General features: G+C 42.5%; 1 long non-coding RNA gene across 2 annotated transcripts in view; it reads left to right on the plus strand.

Moving 5' to 3' along the window:
- The first annotated feature begins 3,227 nt into the window (after positions 1–3,227).
- LOC130514054 (uncharacterized) overlaps positions 3,228–21,534 on the plus strand; it is a 91,561-nt gene continuing 73,254 nt past the window's right edge. For both annotated transcript variants that reach the window (XR_008946895.1, XR_008946894.1), the window contains exons 1-2: positions 3,228–3,329; positions 3,442–3,536. This is a non-coding gene — a long non-coding RNA (uncharacterized LOC130514054). The remainder of the gene's footprint in view (positions 3,330–3,441; positions 3,537–21,534) is intronic.

Below are 21,534 nucleotides of genomic sequence, written 5' to 3' on the forward strand. Positions count from 1 at the left end.
AGTTACTTGGTAGGGGCTGATTGTTTCAGATGATGGATGTCACACTCTCACCCGTCAACATAGTGCCCCTGCTGCTTTTAATTGCCCAATCAGAAAGCTGGAACATTTGTTATTGTGGGGCAGTTAGGGCAAGGTGGCAAACAGTACACACATTCAGGCAGACTGGTGCACATTCACATGAACGCACAAACAAGCATCGCTTGATGTTTATCTAATCATTGTTTGATCCTAGGTGAACAATGACTAAAAGACACATGCGGCATGTGTACGCAGGATCTTGATGACAGTGCCTTGTAGTTGTCACAACACATTAAAATAATATGACACCTGTAAGTACATGCACTCTTTTTAACAGTCTTCTTTAATCTCAAGAACAACACGCGGGCTTTAGCAATGACAAGTATCAAGAGGGTTGTTGTGCTGACATGAAATCATGACAAAACACCACATATTCAGGAAGATAAAAAGGCAATAAATATAGAGAAAAATAAAATTTAATCAATGTTGCTCTGCTATCACAGACTTTTCCTCTGTTATGACTGCCTGCGTTTGAGCTTCATGACAAGATCTTCCTCTTGGGAAGTCAATAAGCTCAACCAAATCTAGTTTGGAATGTCATACACTGAACTCAAATCAAAGATATAATGCTATCATGATGTGTCATAATGTTTGTGTCTGTTCGGTTATTTGGAGTGATGTTTGTTCGAGATGTGAAAAGCAAAGGTCTCTGCCAACAGCTGACAGCAGCTGTTGTTGTCTGCACAGCCAGCAGGGGGCAGTAAAATACCAAAGAAGAAGATTTCCAGTCCCTCATCGTTTCATTACCTCCCCCCCTTGCTTTTCAAAGACATCTAGCCTCATCTTTTTGTATGCCTGTCTCTGACTAGTTTTACACCCATGCATGATAACACACACACACACACACACACACACACACACACACAGAGTGTGTGCAATAATCTCAGTGATACACCCGCTCAATTATGAGCTACAATGCGTGTAATTAGAAAAGAATGAAATGCATTTCATTTTTCATTAATGATTTTCATTGATTGGTTCTGTCTCTTTGTTCCTTGTTTTGATGAAGTTAACTTTGATGGGAATAAACACAACATTTCCAGTCCAATCACATGAGTGCATGTGCTGCTATGCGTGGCCTCAGCCCTGTGTTGGCTTTATCGGATTCTGGTTTGGGGGTCTTTTTAAATCTGTCCACAAGTAATAAAAGCAATAATAAATCACAGAATGGGATGGAGCAGAGTGGTGGAGAGTCACTGTTAAAGCAAAGACAAGAATAAGAGAGGGAAAAAACATAATTTGCACTGTGTGGGCATATTTGTGCAAGACTTGAGCAGGAAAAATCTGAGATCACAATGAGACCAATGGTTCCAAAATAACAGCACCCGTATATATTTCAGACTCTATTGTATATTTTTAAATGTCTGATGGTCAGAAGTTCTTTCCGAGACTCTGCGTATGTATGCGTGTTTCTTTTTATAAAATTGACCAAACTTATGGATGGGTGCACTCCAGACCTGCTCCTTTTTGTTTTTATGCATCTGCTCTGCATGTTTGTCACACGCTTGTGCGTTTCCCTCGTATTTTCTGTGCGGCTGGTGGAAAAGAAGCATTGTGTCAGCAGTAGTGTGCTCTAAATGAGCAGGCCTCTAATTACAGTCTAAGGTTTCAGCGTTTTACTCCGTCCATCTCCCTGTTTAAACCCCGCTAAAGCTGTCAGGCCCCACTGAGCCAAGGTAAACCATACAGCTAATTAGACAGAGCTGCTTCCATCTCAGGACCAACTGGGGAGGCGGGCGTGTGACTGTGGTGGTGGTGGTGAAGGGGGTGAACAGTCAGAGAGGGGGAGAAAGTGACTCCTGGAACCTGAGGGATCGAGTGCGAATGTGGAACGAGGGGAAAGTTTTGGGAAAAGAAGGAGTATCTCAAGAAGAAGTATCTCATCTCAGCGTCAGACATTAAGAGTGTAAAGTTGCTACTGCACAAGATTTTAAATTCAGCTACATAAACATATGCTGCAGCCAGTCATCAGGTGGCAGTCTTGAGCATTTGTGATGTCATTCATCTTCTCTCCCAAATTTTACACTCTTGCATGTGAGGTGGGGGGAGGTCAGGCAGGTTTCTGGGTAGTATAGTGTTAGTCTAAAGGTGTTTTGACATCCTCAGGCATGTTTCTGAACCCCGAGGTCATTTGCATACTGTAAACAAATGTGAGCTGGAGGAGAAGGTCGTTGGTCAACCTAGGGTACGCTCATTTGCATAATTGGCTCCGGTGGTTCAAATTATAGCCTGCTGCTGCATTGCTGTGAAAGAAACCAGAGGGGGAGAAAATAGAAGGGGTGCAATTATGGTCATTTGTGCCCAGCGAAGAAAAAAAATCAGCATTTTTATTTTTGTAAATTTCTGCAGCCTTCACTTCTTCTGACCGATGAGAAAGCAATCACAAATTCATCCTGCTTCTGGACAGCTACCCCCCCCCCCCCCCCCACACACACACACACACACACACACGCAGTGCAAGACAGGGGAATGGAAAAGTGAGAGAGACAGGAAATGAATGAGAGGAAAAAGGGAGAAAAGACGAAGAGAGTGAAACAGAGAGAAGGGGGTGATGTGATCTAGAACTGCCAGTCTGGTCGGCTTCCAAACGAAATGTGAGAATGGAAGGAGGAGTGAGGGTAAGGAAGAGAGAAAAGGTGGGAGGCAGACCTTGGCTCTGGAGAAAGAGCTCAAATGAGAAGAGGACAGAGAGCGGAGAAATGGAGGGGAAAATAAGATGCTACTGCAGTCAGAGATAGGGTGACAGATCTCTTCTCCCCACACCAAACACCATTTTCTCCCAGCTGTCCCAAGAGTGTGTGTGTGTGTGTGGGGGGGGGATCCACATTTGCAGATCCCACCTTATCACTGAACTACTAGAAATCATGTGTTTGTATTTGGCCATGTATGTGTGTGTGTGTGTGCGTGTGTGTGTGTGTGTGTGAGGGAGAGGTTGGGTAAGGGCACAGTAAATAAATCATGGTAGGGGGGCTCATTGAAAGAAGGTCACCGGCTGGCCCCTGCCTGTGTGCACGCACACAAACACATAAAACCACGCACGCACTACCACATGCATGCGCGCTGACAGGCCCTTGCCCCTCATTTCGGGGTGCTGTGGGTGATTCTCAAACTGTAATGGCTTCTACCCCATTTCCAGTCTCCTGTCTGAAAGAAATCACACACAGAAGCTTCCAACAGGCGCTCACACACACTGATGTACACATACCTGGCCGGTCCAGCTTCAGGGAGAGCCACTGGATGGAAACACCCAGGTAAATATGTTCTATTGTAGATGTTTTCTGTTTGTCTGCATCAACGCGTACAATGAATCCTTATCTCTAATTTCCTTCTCCTTTTATTGTCCACATTATTGTGTATTTCCAGTCTTAGCTGTGCGGTTTTGTTCGTGTCGGACTGCAAACATGCTTTCATTCTTCTGTATGTTTAAAGAGGCCCCTGCTTGAGTTTGGTCATCGAAGGTACGGCTCTAACTCACACACAAATATATATATTTTTTATTTTTTCATAATGCTGCTTTTGTCAGGGAAAGAGCTCAGTCAGTGCGTGCACAGATTTGGCGGAGCTGCAGCCAGACTGAATACATCGTACGGTGAGGTGAGCTGTCCTGTCAATTGGGATGTTGCAGGAGCAGTTAGATGGATTTTTTCACCCCCGTCTTTTTTCTTTAGCAGTTACTTGTCACACGTTGAGGCTTGTCATGGAGGAATGTTGACACCGTGGGGGATTAAAAAATGGCTGCGCTGACTTATTGAAAATTCTCATGGTCCATTGAGTTGATTTATTCATGCAGGTCATTTCTTGTACTCCACAGAGTTGACGTTAAACTTCTCAGGAAGCCGGATGTCAAATATCATTGTTTCTGCTGCCGGCCTCAGTGATAAATTAGAAGGGGGGTATTTTTAATAATACATCAAACTCAGCAAAGTTTGCACGTGCGAGGGGAATTTTGAGGCCTGCTCTGCATAGACTGAATGGGATACGTGCATTTTACTGAATGAGTGAACGGAGGGACGGAGGGAAGAGGTACTGAGTGAAATGTAAGGAAGCAGGGAGAGGGATGCATATGTCTGTCTGAATCCCTATCTGTCTGAGGAGGGCGGTGAGTGGGAGGGTCTATCAATCATCCCCAATCATTTATATTCAGCTGCTCATATCACTTCACCTCAATTGGCAAAGGGAGAGAGTCTGCTCATCTGAATTGGGACGAGTAACTGTTGAAAAGCTGTCAGTGCAAGCAAAATATACGGCCGCATTGATGTATACACTTGGTGTTTCTGTTCGGAGTGAGGGGCTGGGGATAAATGCACGTGTGCTGTTGGCCGCTGCGGTGACGGATGCGATCTCAGTGTCATGCTTGGAAGGGAGGGGATTTTAAAGAATTTCTGTCTTGCTTTTCCTCAATTTCCGGCCTTTCGGTGCCGCACGAAGAATTCTCATTGCAGCGTTTCAACAGTTTCCTGCCAAAAAAGAATTTAGTGTGCATGCTTAGTGCTTTGAAAAATAGTACAATCAGAAATTATGTTCTACATGCATAAGAGGACATAATAAATAACTATGAAATTATTTCTTTCCCATGGAATGATCAGCTTTGTTTTTTACATGTAGGTAAATTTTATTAGGATGTACATTGCAATAACTTTGACTTGCCTTTTAAAATATTATATAAACCCACGTATTATTCTCTCTAATATATGTAAATACTTAACATGCATTTTGTGTTTATATGTTGTAATAATGAATAATCTTTTGAGGGAAGGGGGGGGGGGGGGGGGGGGTTGAACCCCATCATGTCCCGGCTGCCTCTATGGATACGTCACAATTCTGGTGTGTGAGGCAAATATGTGCATCATCGTCCTACCTGACAAACTGCTGGCAAGGTGTATCCTGTTATCTACTTCATAAAATGTCTTCTAATATAATGTAATCATGCTACACCTTCCCTGTGTGGGCTATTCATTCACAGCGCAACGTGTCCTCCGTCTCAGGCCGGCTCTCACTGTGTGACCTTGTGTTCTGTCTGCGTTAGTCTGTGGAAATTGGGCACACCTAACGACAGGGGCTTAAGTATAATCATGTATTTAGCTGCAGAAATGTACTGACGCACAGTTCCTGCCTAGAAAAGTCCAAACATTAATTGAGGGATATTACCGTTGGGATCAATTTCCATGTTCCTGACAGTGATATTCATTCCCTCGGACCTGAGCAAATATTTATTTATGGTTAAAAAAAGCAAGAGAGAAAATGACAGGAGAAAGGGGGAAAATATATACAAAAATTGCGCTTGTTCCTTTCAATTCACACTTTAGTCTCACTTACCCAAAATTATAATTAAAATATATACATTATACTGTCCAAATTCTTGTGAAACAGTTTTTCTGTTAATTTATTTTTCTTATCTAAATGTCAAAGAGGTGACAAAGGAAAAGGTGTAAATAACAAAATAAGATTGAAGTCAGTAATTCGAGCTGTAAAGCGATAATAAATGTAACATTATATATTAACATTATAAATCCTACTAGGTGTTTTTTTTTTCCCCATCTGAATGGAGGATTCAGGATTTTTCTCAGGAATATGGCTGCCAATAGGGGCCAGTGTGTAACCAAGTATCAGGCCAGAGTGAGGCCAGTGTTTATTGGTGGAGGAAAAAGCTGAAGGCTGGGGGGGGAGCAGGTTGGGAGGACTGGGTCTGTGTGTGGGGGGGTTATTGTGTGAGGGGCTATTGTGAAATAGGAAACAGCAAACAAGGCGGTCTTTAACTCTGCTTGTGGAATATGTTAAAGTGATGTCTGATGTGCCTGCGTGTATCATTTACCTCATCATAAAGTGCCTTTATGACACACAGCCATAAATATGCATCAGTACTAGTGTTTTTAACACTCAGCCTCGCCTCACTCTTGTTTTCTTCCTCCCCCTTTTAAAACCTCCCTTCTTCTCTTTTTCTTTTCTTTGCGCTAACGACACACCATAAAAGAAACAACATCTTTAAAATGCAACCCTCCAGTGGATGTTTTGGAAACACATCCCTCCCTTCCTGCCTCTCTCCCGGTTGCTCTTTCTCCCCCTCTTCTCCCCTCCTCCCCTCTTCTGGAAAATCTGCTTATTGTATTATAATATGGGATGATTAGAAAAATGTTTTGAAGTCACAAAGTAATTAGAAAATTCCAAGAATAATGGCAGTACTACAAATACACATATTAACTGCTCTCTCTCTCTCCCTCTTTTTTCTCATCTTCATCATCAAAAGCCTGTTTCTAATTTTTATGGATTTCCTGCCAGCAGCAGCCACTGTGATGACCCCCTTAAAGCGGACATATAATGTTCTTAATATCGAGATTAAAAAGTTCTTCTTTAAGCTCTTTTTGTACGACATGTGAAATTATTTCTGCAATCAACCACAAAGCCATCCCCGCCCGTGCCTGTTGGTCTTCCCCTTGCCCCCCTCGAACGTGGCCGGTCTGGCCTCTACAAACACGGCTCCTTATGCAGATGCTCTGAATCCACCCACCCTGCCAACCTCTCTCCCATGCCCACACCCACCCACCCACACACACATACACACACATACACACCTCCCACTGCTCTTGTCTCTTTGCAATTACTAAGTGAAAGGCTGCAATAAAGGTGGCGCTGTACAAGGAGGGCAGTTAATGAAAGAAAGGATTATGGGTAAAGGCTGCATCAAGGGGAGATTAGGAGGGGACGACCGCACTCGCTGAGACAAAAGATCCCACTGACAAGAGCTGCTTCCAACACGCAAAATACAAAATACAACAAAACAAGAAAAAACAAAAACAAAAACCCATATACACCAGCCATGCACGTGAACTTGTGTGTATAATTGTATCCAAATGACCTCATCTGCAAACACAGCATAAACAGGCACACAAAGGCTCCATCAGGCAACAGCCTAGATGTGACTTCTGGATTGATCCTTTAGAGGAAGTGTCACACTTGGAGATCCAAGGCTGAATGATTAAACCACTGTGGTGCCATGTGTAACCCGGTTGAGGAGGTTTCTTAAGTTATTTGTTATTATTTTTTGACATTCAGAGAGCAACATCTGCAGGTGGAAGATTTGGACATGCCAAATATTGGCAAGATAAACGAGCATAAAAAGGTCCAACCAACTTAACCTGCAGTAGCTATGAGCACATTTCAATGCTGGTATTTGTTTGAATAAGAAAGTCTTGCAAGAGTGTTTTCCAAGGTCTGTGGAACACTGAGGGACAGCTTTGTCTGTCCACTGTTAGACAGGCATACGGTCTCTTTAAGTAAGTGATAAGCACTCGGGCCTCGATGCTGAACAGGGAGCAAATTGAAAGTGAAGATTGCCTTCCCATAGACTTTATCTTTTCCCACTAAAACAGGCAGCGGGCAGCTACGACTACACCTATTGATTTTGCAATTTCAGCAAATTAAGAAGGAGACAGCCAGGCCTATTAGAGGTCTTTCTGTGGCTTGGACTAGCATGGCCACTGTGGTCTGTAATGGTGAAGCCAAACGAGAACCAACATGTATCTATTTTGGGTTGTTATCTAATTATGCTAACTTATCAGGATGTGCTATATGTAAATGTCTACAATAGATGTCACTCATCCCTTGATTTCATGGTCTATAATCCTCTACAAGCAGCTGCTGCAGGAGGCAGGCAGAGGCATATTGCACCGACATAAATATAACACAAGGCAATCAGGATGAACGAATTACCTATGTGCAGTATCTAGCCAGACGCACACGCTAGTAATAAAAAAAGCTAAAGGCCAATCTGTACTGCTCTAATATCCACAGTAATATCTACTGCAATATGAAGAGTAATGAGAGGAATAAAAATTTCTATAAGGACAAGCCAAAGAGGGTCAATTCAATTATATCCATCAAATAATGCAAGCGTCTATACATGCACACTTTAAGCCTGTTGTTATCAACGTAACAATGAGGTGGTCATGAAATACAGGCTGCTCAGGATGACAATACACTGTGTAAATAAAGTTTATTGCAAAAATCAAATAATATATGTTGTATGAACTTGATATAAAGTATTAGCAGCTCACCTGTCTGAAGTGCAACAAGAGAACTTGCATGGCTTGTTTACCGACCCATTTAGTTGGCTAGCAACCATCCAAGTGCGCTAATCCACGATATACATTTATCGGCTTGAGGTGAATTTTTCTCAATTTTCAATCTGATTGTGTTATCAACCTATATGACTTTCATATTGGAGTTTTAATATGGGAAATTCAATAGGAAGAGTGATGGATGATTTCTCTGCTAAAGTGTGCACATTTTTCATACTGATAGCTTTTTGGGGTCTGCTAAAAATTATGAAATATGAGGGCTTTTTTTATTGATCATTAGTCTTTGGACTTGCACCTGCTTCACCAATTTATTTCCAATCAAAATTGGCATTAAGATTCATATTTGGCATCGCAGGGGCAACATTTTCTCATTATTCATTTGATAACGAGCAGGAATTGCAGAGACAAAGAGCAATACAAGACACCCAATTTGTTCAATTTCCACCATTGTGATTATGTTTTTATACCCCCCCGCACCCTTTGTTCCTTGCTCTGTTTTACATTGAATTTTTAACTCTTGCCCTCAAGCATTAGGTGTGTGTAGAGGAGAAATAAAATTTCTGACCTCTTTGCTAACTGGAGGTGCAAAACGTTTTCACGAGCTTCCTTGGGATATCAACTCAGCTAATTTGTCCACGTGTGAATTAATTCATATTGCCTCTGTTGATCCTTGTTCTATAAGTATTTGTCTTCAACTGTGTGGTGTGTGTAGGCGTGTGTGCGTGTATGTGTGTGTGTGTGTGTGTGTGTGTGTGCACGCGCATTGCGAAGACTGAAAATGTGTCCAAGCATAATTGGGAGAGGTGATAAGAGTGTGAATGGGAGGGCTTGTGTGGCAACTTAACATGGGAATCACAAGCTAATTCATTGATTGCTTCTTGGAAAAGATGGATGTTAATTGTTAGGTAATTAACGTGGTGAGCTGTAATTATGGTCGCCCAAGGACCCGATTAGTGTTTCTGCTTGTCTTATGGCGCTGAGGGGCTGTATCTGTGTGTGCATGTGCCTAAGCCTATCTGTTGGCTCGAGGACAGATGGCACATTGTCAAAAGCTGACATGTTTTGTTTTCCCTGATGTGTGTGTGCGTGTGTGAGTGGAGAGAGAGAGGCAGAGAGAGAAAGAGCAACGTACATAGAGTGGAGGGGAGCTGCACCCTGGGACTTGTTCTTTTGTTTCAGCTTTGTTAATTAGGTTCTAATTGAGTGTAATTATTTACATCATCACACATGGTAAATGGAGATGTCAAGTGGCTGCGGCACCAAAGCGGTTGGTGGGAGGCTGGCAGCTGAGAGCCCACAAGCTGTTGATGCCTGCCTTGTTACCAACCTCTGGCAGCTGAATAGAGCCACTCACAGAGAGCTGAGCTGCAGTCGTCAAACTGCGCGCATAAACGCGTTTATACTTGAGACGTTCGGCCAAGCACGACCGATGATGCACGCAGGTTTGATTTGTGAAGCAGAGTTGGTCTAAATGCATAAATTCCAACTGGAGGAACAAAGATCGCCGCGATGAGAAAGACAAAGAGCCAAAGAGTGACACTGATCAGTCAGGAGGGATGGTCGCAGGCGGAGAGAGATCCTGAACCAACCGCATCCAGAAACACTGTATTAGTGTTAGTGTAGAAGCTCAGGTTATGATGGTATTGATGAACATTGTTGCTAGTTGTTTTCTACCCACTGTAGTGAAAAGATTCCCTTAACTGCACATCAGTTGTTTGGTGATGTTGCCTTGCTCAGATTGTTGTTAGCCAAGTTATTTGGTTGCTGCTTTAAGCCCGACGGCATCTCAGCTGGGGATTTTATTTCGTTCGGACTATGTAACGGCAGCTGCCGATCGTTTGCTGCCGTGACCTCTGAATTGAAATGGTCCCTTTAGTTGCTTTGGAGGCTTTAGGGATCATTCCCTGCCTGGACCACTCACGCTCCATCCACCTGTCTTGAACACTGACCATCGTATTTGGCCTTTTGGACACGTTGGGGGTGGCTCTCAGCATTTCTGATTCTCCTCGCTGTCTGCCCTTCCTCAGTTTTCCATTTCCATCCACTTTGGCATTCATTTCCCACACTTAACATTATTCTAAAACTCCTTGGGAGCAGCACTGTGTATTTTGGAATGTGAATGCTTCGCTCTTCTCTGCCCAGCTGTGGTTTTAGGCTTGAACTGCTGCCATCTATGGTATTTTTTTTGCTCCTCTGTCTGTATCTTAAGGTGAAGTCGGATGCACATTGCTATTTACAGAGGTGTGTCAGCCTTGAAATGTTCAGCTGCTGCTCCTCTTTTCCTTTTTTTCTTCCATGCTGGCGGCCCCCTCCCTTATCCAACAGAGACCCACAGCCTTATAAATATATTTTCTTTATTTCTTCAAACAGAGATTTTAAGTTCCTCCTCGGAAGTTCTGGGATTTCTTATAATGACCAACAACCTTCAAGGAAACAAGCAAAAACCTTGTTTTTCTGTGGAAAAAATCAAATGAAATTATCATGAAACAGTGACGAGATTTGCAAATGTTGGGCATCTATCTTCTTATGCAAATAAAATAAATGTAATATAGAGATGACTGGACAGTGGGGCTGATTTAAGCAGACCTCAGAGGTGAGTTGAAGACGGAGACACGCTCACAATGTGCTGCAAACGACGTCTTCGCTCACTGAGCGGAGGACTTTTTCCATGCAGACATTCCTTTTGTGGTTAATGTTTCCTTTCATTTCAACTGCGACAAATATGGGAAAAAAATGAATTGGAAATGTAGCAGATCGGTAAACCAAGCTGGAATCTTAATCTCACCACACAACACTAACATCCTCGATATTGTAATCAGTAAATCACTGGAGCCTGAATGATATTTGGCAGCTGCAGCTGGACTCCTTTTCTCCGGGTTTGTGAAGACAAATGATGGGCAATGAATCTTGATCATTTTCTACCTTTGTCTATGCAAACACTCCCGCTGCCAAAGAACGCAGAGCCCGCGCTGCTCCGATGATCCCGCGAGGCTCAAAGAACGTGGAAATTTGAATAGCTGCGACCCCTCGGTAACAAAGACAAAGCGCGCTCCGGGACAGCAGAATGAATGTCACTTAAATGCGAGTTAACAAAAGGTCACTTAACAGCCAGCCAGACTAAAACCGAACCCAAGGGTCTTAACAAGCTTGCTTCATGCACAGTTTTCAGAACTTGGTGTTTATTTGGAAAAATCAGAGTCAAGTATCTGTGACATATTGCTTTTTTAGACTTTAAATGTATTAAGAAGAAGCCAGCCTTTATCGATGTTGTAAATCAATATTTGCTGCAGTGCAAGGCTAATGCTGTGGGATCAACTATTCCCTTTACAGCACACATATTTTTAGAAGCATCATACTTTTTCCTGTGGATACTTTTTGTCCAGATCCAACATTTTAACAAATGTTGCTCGGAACATGTAAAGTTTCTCGTCTGATTAAGTCACCAAACACACTCGCCTATTTAAAGTTCACCTTTTTTTTTATACAACTCGTCATAGAGGGAAAAAAAGAGGTCACGTTTAGCTTATCTGTCTAATTTAAATGCAATTTGCAACTTGCGCAGGAACTTTTGGTGATTTCAAAGTTGGGTGTGATTACAGAGCTATGTAAGGGAACTGAACAGTGAGCCAGCCGAGAGACCAAATAGGGCCGTTCCATATTCAGAACGCGTGCATGCGTGCGCCACTCTGTATGTACGTGTTGGTGCCTGAATGTGTCTTTTTGTGTGGTGTGTGTGTGAGGGCTTTAGTGTGTATTTTGGTGCATGTGTGCATGCAGAGGGGGTTACGCAGTGGGGTATTCTCGCCTTTGGTCAGAGGTGGAATTAATTTTAGCTGGCAGTCCCACGCTGTGGTCATTTGGTTTAAAGGGAGGTGTTATTATTCTGATTTGGCCGTAACGGCTGGGGATTGGATGCCCCACTGGCAGCCAGACACTCTCCTTTAAAGACAAAAGAAGTGGAGCCTTGTGTTCTTTTACGACTAAGGAATAAACACACAAGTGGAAAACCATCCAAACAGAAAATTAAAACTGAGAATAGGATATTAAACTCCTCTGGATAAATTCATCTGTTTGCAGTAAACTACAGACTGCGGACTTAATTATGTATTAAGAAAATATGGTACACCATTAACTGCAAACAGGCAGCAAGGAAATTGTGATTAAGCTCGTGCATGTGGGTCAAGTGTTGCAGAAATCCTGCAGAACTGAGGCAGACACGTAAAAAAACACACAAACATTGCAGCCAAACAGACACACACATGCAATATACTTACTATAATCATAGATGGCAGTTGTTATCAAGTAATTGTATTGTATATTCTTCAGAATGAGCTTAATCCTCTATTTCATTAAATCAAAGAACTATCTCATGACAGAAATAGCCAAATGACCAGATAGTCCATTTAAATATCAGCCATCTGCCAAAAGGAACCTTTTCAGCGGCCCCGTCATTTGCATAAACAGAAGATGATTTTTTTTATTTTTTTTTTCCCCATTGAAAGTTGAAATGACTGAATAATTATAGAGAGGATTAGAATGAGGGGAAAACAGGCCTTGATGTCAGAGAAGATTGCTGAGTAGTCGCTATAATCGCCGCTTAGGTTTTTAATCAGAGTGAAATATGGGCCATAAATTATTGCCTTTCATGCAAACTTGTGTTTTTTTGCACCAGCCCATCACAAATTAAATTTTTCAGCATTTTTAAGAGGCTTAAAAGACAGTTATTTTTGTTCAGCGGCTCCGGATGAAAATGCTGCGGTGCTGAAAAAGATTTTTCTTCTCAGAATCTCTGCATAAACTCCAAACAAAATCTCTGGCTGCCACACTGTGACATGAAATACATAATTGATTCTATTGAGTCGCTGCTCATATTACGCGACACCTGGATGCCTTAATCTTAATATCTTAACTGGGGTTTCTTTGTAAAAATGGATGAGATACATCCATTTGGAATACAAAACTCATAAAAGTAGAAATCTCAACTATATTTTGATGTGATACTCTGCAGCGTTGCTGTTCCGAAACAACTCATGCATTTATTTAAAACAGCTTTCAGCCCAAACTTGAGGGATCGTTTCAATATTACAGGAGGCTTCAGGGTTTAGACGCCGTGGGGCTGGAAGCAAAAAACAAGGGCTTTATCTATGAGGGGCCCAACGCGTTGTGGTACCTGCGCAGCCCTTAACAAAGCAGCACAGCCAATCCATTGTGCCTGTAACCAATTCATACATCCATATCGACACACTGGGAAAGGAGACACCCAAGGAGGGAGGTGGGGGGGGGTAGAGAGCCTCTGATGTGGAGACGGAGGAGCGCATCTCTCTTTCACGTTTTGTTTTTTGGAGATGTCGGTAATCAAAGTCTCCCCTCAGTCCGTACAGCTGCAAATTGGTTTGCCACCTCTTCCCCAGCAGTCTGGCCTGTCAAATCCACCCATGATGTGTCATTATCACAACTTTGGGTAGAAATCCATAAGAATCAATAGTTTTGTCAGGGAAACTCACGCCTGGGAGTTCACTGTACACTGTGAGGCTTGTTCACGAGCTGGACCGGCCCATCCTGCCACAGGCGATGGAAAAACAAGGCAATAATCCTAAGCACGCTTTTACGGTCATGCACTCATGCAAACACATCATGAGTATACATATATATATGTCCATTTGTCTACATATATGCCTGTCTCCGTCTAGCTGTCTCACTGTATCTGTCTGTGTTGCACTTCATTAGTTGAACTGGTCAGCAGGAGCCGGACAAACGTCTCTTCCCATGTAATTACTGTCTGGTAAACAGGTCAGAAGGGTAGAGTCCAGTCACAGCTGCTGCAGCTTTCAACAGCTCACACACACACACACACACACACACCACCACACACACACCACACACACACCACACACACACAGGCTGAGAGACACATACAGGCTGTGGGTCCGGAGCTTTCAGAGTGGTATTGATTGGTTGGGCTGTGACATCTCCTAAGCCATGTCACCCCTGTGAAAGAAGCCTCCAAATTGACCAATAATAAAGTGGTGGAAGTTGTAGTGGCACTCTCGGGGGAGCTGTCCATGTGGACTGTTTCACTATGCCTCTGTGTGTGTGTGTGCACGCGCGTGCGTGGGGGCAACGTGTAGGTGGGTGATGCCTTTGTATACGATTGAGTGAGTAAGTGAATATTTATCTGCTCTGATTTGAACACAAATGCTGACTTTCTCAGTGATGCCCTGAACGTTGAAGGAGGAAAAGTTAAAGCAGGGAGAAACAATTATCAATATATTAGAAAATGTAAGTGTTTTGATCTACTTGTGTAATCAAAAGCAGATTAAAATAAATCATATTTATAATACAGGCTTCTTTTTTTGGCATCCTTCTCCTTTTCACTCAATTTGTGGTGCCAAAGGTTCCATTTTGAAGCATTACTGGTTTGACACGGGTGCCCAACTGGCTGCAGCTTTGCAACTCACACACTATGCAAAGGTTTTCATGTCTGAAAAAGCTTATATAATCATATCTAAAAAATACAGCGTATATGATTAATTGGCAATAAGGTTTGAGTCTATGTTCTCCCCAGTTGAGGACTGACCATCAATGAGAGCGTGACAGCTGTTTTTTGGCCTGTTTGTTAAACTTAATACTCAAAAAGTTTGCAAATCTAATTTTAGTTTTTTACATTTTATACTCTAAATAAAGCATGGTTATGATACTTTTTTTTTGACACAGTCATAACGCTTTTCTTAGGATAAATACATCAAAACAGTTTGTGATGGGGGGCATTCTAACACCAACCTCATTATTGCAGTGCTTTATGCACAAAGACGGTGGGGTCACATTGATTTAATTCCCTAGTGTATTAGCATGGATTACAGCAGTCAACAGGCCTTCATTGATGTTTATCGGTGTGTGTGTGTGAGTGTGTGTGTGTCTGTGGTGGGTGGGTTGGCATTGAGGAGCAAGTAAATACAAGAGATGAGACAGATGAACCAAGGGCAATTAGACCATATAGTTAAACATGCGTTGATTTTACCATTGTGTGCATGTGATTGTCTGTGTGTGTCTGTGTTTATGAGAGAGGATAGAGAGAGAAAGGAAGAACAAGTGAGACAGAGCAATGGAGCTGCATTGGTCTTCATTAAGTTTTTCTATTATTACAACCTTGCTTCAAGTGTTAGACTAAGTGTGTTTCATCGCTATGAATTAACACTTTGATGTGCATCTACTGTAGGATTGTGCGTGGGTTGGGGGCACAGGGGGGTCGTATTGGTCGACATTAGCACTTGTGCGTGCTGCTTTGTGTTAACTTCTGTGCGACATGTTGAGTGCCTGCACTTAACGGCTGTGGATGACTTCAATTCTGTAAGCGTGTCCTCACCTGTAGTTTGATGTATATTTATGTTGAAAGAAACATCCATGTACAGATTTAACAGCATCTCTCTCTCTCTCTCTCTCTCTTTGTGTGTGTGTGTATGTGTGTGTGTGTGTGTCTGACAGCCATTTCAAACACTCGGTGGATTACTCATTAAACCATTTAGCATAACTTTGAAGCATTAGCATTAGCAAGGCAATTACAGTAATTAGCACGGGAATCTCTGTCAATGGGGCACAGCCACGAGGCAAGTGCAATTACAGCTATGCAAATTAGGCTTTGATTAAGCTTTTAAAGAACAATCGGCTTATTTAACTCAACACATTCAAGAGGCTGAAGAGACACTGAACACTCCCGCATGTTAACCCACACACACTCCAGCTTCAAGTACTCTCACGCACCTGCCAGGTAGCTTGAAACATCCCCATACAAGTGTGCAGTTATGTAAGTATACGCATGCATATGCCCCAAATGCATCAATGCAGTATGTTAAAACACCAGGTGTGCAAGGTTGTGGATGCACATTGTAGCACGACTCCCTGTCTCATCTCCGTATGTGTACACTACAGACAAGCTGGAACAGTCATACAAACACACACATCCCTGGCCTTATGCACACACATGACTGAACACCCACTGTCTCCCCCCTACCACCCCCCCTCCTTTTGTTTTGTCCGCCATTCTTTCTTCCCAGACAAGAAGACAGGATGTTTTTTTTTCCCACTGAACAAGAACAATTTGCTGTCTGATGTTAGAGGCCTCATTGTAGTGACGGGGCCTAAATTAAAGTGTGGGCTTATTAAAGCTGCTGCTGTGTGTGTGTGTGTGTGTGTGTGTGTCTGTGTGTAGGTTTGAGATGTGTGCATGTACTCCTGACACTGATCCACCCAATAAACTCACTGTCCGTGACTAAGAGTGCGCTCGCAGCAAGACAGACACAATTGCCTGTTAAGTCAGTGTTGCTTTTATTGGGCCTCCCTGAACAATTCCTTGATGTGTGTCACAGCTCCTACCAACATCCAGACACGCTGAGATTATTGTAATGAATTAAGGTGGCCTCCTCTTTGCTGTGAGGGCATTTTCAGGTTGGTGATTAATGCACACCCTGGCAAGAATATATCCTGTCTTTCTACTCCTTCTACATTTAGTGTTTAACTGTGTGCATAAACTGCATGTGATGATGTTTTTAATGGAAAATACCAAATATCATCAGTGGTAAATAGATTTTGAAAAGAGAGCAATGCCTGTTTGCTTGAAGAGAAGGAAAAGATCCTGTAGATCCAGTCAGATCAGGAGTTTGCCTTTGTTTCCAAGGAATTCTGAGCTTTTTTCTTATAGATGGATTAGTATTTCTCCTCAATTTGCTATTTTTACTGCTATAATTTGCTATTTTGCTACTTAACATTAAGCATTTAAAGTCTGAATCCATGAAAATCACCTCTTTCCTTTCAGCTTTATGTCTTTTCCTTAGCTGTTTACTGCATTGTAATGGTATCTTGTAAGTGCCAAATCTCCATCCAAGGACTAAATAAATGTGTATCAAAAGTTCTTATCAGGACAGAAAGCTTTAGTCACTGAACAGTGGCTCAATAAAATATAGCATATTGCTACTTTTGCAAACACCAGCTTGGTCAGACTTAAACGCCTTCAGAGGTAATGAAACAAAAAATCAGCTGGGTGCCTTAAAAAACAGGAATCCTGCTTTATTCATCAGATCTATGTTTTGAATTGTCGTACAAATAAATCAATGTATGAAAAAAACAAAGTCAAATTAGTGTCAAAGTGCCTGGCTCAGGTTTTGGCCCCATCTGGGTCAGGTGGTCGATGAATGTCGCTCAGCACCACATCGGGGTCAATGTAGAGAGCAGAGAGGTGTCTCACGTCTGCAGGAAGCACTGACAGGATTAGCGCTGTTTATTTGTTGTGATGTACAAACACATTAATGTGACTTTGGCTGAAACCTAGTTTTGTTCCAAGTTTCCTTTGAACGTGTGTTTGAGGGACCTCAGCCATTCTGAGCATGTACATACTGGTTTATGTGTGTGTGTGTGTGTATGTGTGTGGTGGGGGGCTGGTACAACTCTCATCATTATCTTAGTCAATACCCACATGTCCACGTATTGATCACGCTATCAATGAGCAATGAAGTATCTCAGGCTGCGGAGAGCCTTGTGGATCTGTTTGGACTTTTCCTGAGACCACACAGTGAGATCAAGTATAGCTGAGCTACCTCCAGGGCAAGATTATTGGCATTATTGACAGCTAGACAGCTATACAAGCACCATCAAATACACAATAAAACTGCACATTATTTTATTTCTTTACATAAACACACCCACACCCACACACACTCGAAAAAAAATGTAGTTAAAACCTTACAACCTCTGAAAATCTAACGGCAATTAACTTACCAGCAGCACACTAAATCCAACATGCCTTCAACGCAAGATTTTTATTTAAGTTAATCAGTTCTTATTAAACAAATATCCAGGGCACTCCTCCATAGGAAACATTTATATATAAAAAAGGCTTTTTTTGGATGGCTATTTCATGACAAAAATAGTTGAAATCATTAGTGGAATAAACTGAATAATAGGATAGAACCCACACGTAGCAGTAAACACCAACATCAAGTTTGACACCATTAAAGTTGTCCTGTCAAAGGTGCAGCGGTGACCAGTAATACATCTTTATATAAATACACACATTTATATGAATTTATTTGAATTAAGAATATTTTCAAGCGTTCAGACAACAATTAGGGCGGAATTGAAACCAAACACAACAATTAATATTAGCAAAGTGTTCCAAGGTCGGAGACGTAAAAAAAGAAGGAGCTAGAACAGAGGGAGGGTGTGAAAATGTGTTTTTGAAGGCTGGATGGGAGGTGAAAGGTTTTCAGTTTGGTATTAATTGCAACAGTTTGATGAGTGTAGTTTTCAAGCTGCTTTGAGATTTGAAATAAGAGAAATAACTGTTAATTATTATGTGCACGTGGGTTGCCTTCCATCCAGCTTTTGGAGGATATTATTGTGTCTGCAAATGCGCCTGATTCTTCCACACAGGTTACATGAGGCTTGTTAATCAGACAGAGTTCAATTCTATGAGAATTGTGGCATGATGAGCGTCAACACTGTCAGTGTGCTGAACAATAAAAGGGAAAAGAAAAAACCTCAAGGCCTTTTTCTTCTCTTAGCTTTCAATTTCTGACCCCCCCCACCCCCCACCTCATTCTCCTTACCATCACTTTCCCTTCTCCCCGATAGACCCCTCCTCCTGCCTCCCCCCGGGGTGTCCTGAGACCCTTCATTACTGTTGCCATGGCAATGCCTCAATCATCTGACAGTGGTCCCGGACACTGTTCCCCCCCCCCACCCCCCCACCCCGTCATGTCTTCCTGCCCTCTTTTCAGCAGCTGCCCCTCCCTCCTGCCTGCTCTCTCTTAAAACATGGCTTCCGGACAAAAAAAAATCACCAAATCACAGCAGCAAGTGGGCCATATGATGATGGGACGACCCCCCGAGGTTTTTCTCCTCTCTCCCAAAACCCCTTAAATGGCTGCAGCAATCATAACGTCCTAACACTTTGAAGTCACGTCCCAATTCCACTCTTTTTTTGACTTTCTAGCTGTCTGTCCGTCCGCCTGTTTCTTACATGCTCGTCTCCAGATTTAAATTGGCAGGCGTGTGGGCCTAGACTGCCATGAAAGAAGGACAGCGTGCGGGCTATTTCTGGACCAAATCAGCCGGCATCCAATTAAACACGGGAATATTGATCTCACGCCTCATTTCTGAGGATTAGTCCTCCCTTTGAAACATGTTCTGTTTGAAACACGCCTGGTGATGAAAACTCCCACATACAAACACGTATGATACACATGCTGAGAGACGGCGGCGCTGTCGGCCGTCAGCCCTCCAGGTGTGTCGCCTTGATCGCGCGTCATTACGGGCTCGCTTTCACACTGGCAGCCGTTGATGGAGTCGGTATGAGTCTTAAAGGCACCTCTGTTGCCAATCACCAAACACACGCGGCCACACACACACACAGGGTCGTATGAGTTCTTGCTTGCTACCTCTGTGCTCTCTATGTTTTAATCATGATCTGGTTTGTTTGTAATTATAAACACTCTAAGATGCTCATATCAAAGAGCTTTAAGGAATTCAGGCCTATGGGTATCGCTGCCTGCTTTTGAAATAGGCTGCCCCCCCCATCCCCACCCCTCACACATCCACATTCTTCCAAACACACACTCACACACCTCACTTCAAAAGCAGTCCTTCTTTTTTCTGCCGTCTGCATGGCTTCCCTATACACCTTTAAGGCCTTTTGCCCAAAGATGCAAGGTCAACACACGTTGTTTGTGCGTGTCGTGTTGAGTTGTCCCCTGGGCTCATCTGCTTCTGAGGCCAGGCCCTCTCCTTCTTCATCATCTTCTCTTTTTTATCCAACACTGCAGATGCCCCCATCCTTCAAAGTCGACACTCAACATACGAGAGAAGCAAGACTTTGGGCGCTACCGTCAATGCAAATTAATCAAGCAACTGTATATTAAAGGACACATCCTGAACCTTCTGCATGAAGACGTAAAGTTGGCAGCTCTTTGCTGTGGGTCAGTTGATGCTACAAAGTGATATAGAAAATCAGAAGCTTGCTCTCAGCTGACAAATTTCTAATTTTGTTGTTTACTGTTCTGACTCCCCACAAGATGGAGGAACACGCAGGCTGCTACAATAATCACGACATCCTGTAGTTTAACCTCCTCTCTGTCAGCATTGAACCCATCAGCCTGAATGTCCACATATATTTAACATTTTTTCATGTTAAGACGCAGTTACTTAATCTTTAATCCTAATAATAAAATACAAATATCCAAAATCCTTACCTCCTCTAACCTTAGAGTGAAAAAAATAATAATATCCCGATATTGCATTGGCCAGAAGGCTACCTGCAGCAGTGCACATGCATTTTGGGTAATTTTTTTTTTTTAAAGAAAAGGCCTTTATGCACGATGATAATCACAACCACAGATTGATTTTACAAATGAGAACTCACCAAACACCAGCAGTGAGCATGGAAACTTGTTGTAAGAAGCACTGACAGCAATGGCAACATCAAAGCATGTGTGCAGAAACATGCAATTTGAGTCCGAGCATTAAAAAAAAAGTTTTTTTCAGTAATTTGCATGACTAAAGCTACCGTGTTTACCTCTTGTGGGAGTTCAGCTCACTCAAATTTCAACATTTTTCTTTCTACCAAATTGACCCTCTTGCTTGCACACCTCCTCCACTGCACCTTCCAACTGTTTTTATATTTTTTCGGATCATCAAGTGACAAAGATGGTTACCCTTATGTTACAACACAGTGATCAGGCTGGACTTCCTGCTGCAGGAGGTGTAGGTCCTCTGACTTCATAAAAACAAGGCATTTTACCGGACTGCTAGAAATGCAACTTAATTCTAGCTGTGCTGCAACCAGGACAAGCTGATGATCCCACCAGTTGACTGTGTCTCAACCATAAAGTAATGAAAACATAATAGTTCCTGGAAGATTAAACCTTTGTGTGTGTGTGTGTTGTTTGTGGATTATGCAACTAATCAGGGACTTTGTAATGAGTGTGTGGTGAGGAAAATGGGTATTCACTGGCACTATTGCATAACACAGAAACTTTTCTGTTTCTATTCCAAAGCAAAGTTGTTTGCTGGCCAACAGGTGTCATTACCTGTCTCCTGTTCAAGTAGTCATAAAACCAATTGCCATGATTTTAATAAAACATTTAGAGGGGGTCCTGGTTCAATTTGAAGCCTTCGATGTTAACTCCACCATGAATTATGAAAGGTGTCTCTTTGAAAATGACCTTGTACTTTCACTTGAGTCTCTGTAAAGAGCACAAAATGAAAGAAATATGTGTTGTTGGTGGAAAAGGAGTGCATGGTGTCTCCAGAGTCATTTTCATTCACAGATAAACACATGGCAGCATCAGTAAACAAGATTCACAGCCAAAGAACGAAACACATTTGATAGTCA

This window comes from Takifugu flavidus, chromosome 17 (assembly GCF_003711565.1).
Source record: "Takifugu flavidus isolate HTHZ2018 chromosome 17, ASM371156v2, whole genome shotgun sequence".
Classification (NCBI taxonomy): Eukaryota; Metazoa; Chordata; class Actinopteri; order Tetraodontiformes; family Tetraodontidae; genus Takifugu; species Takifugu flavidus.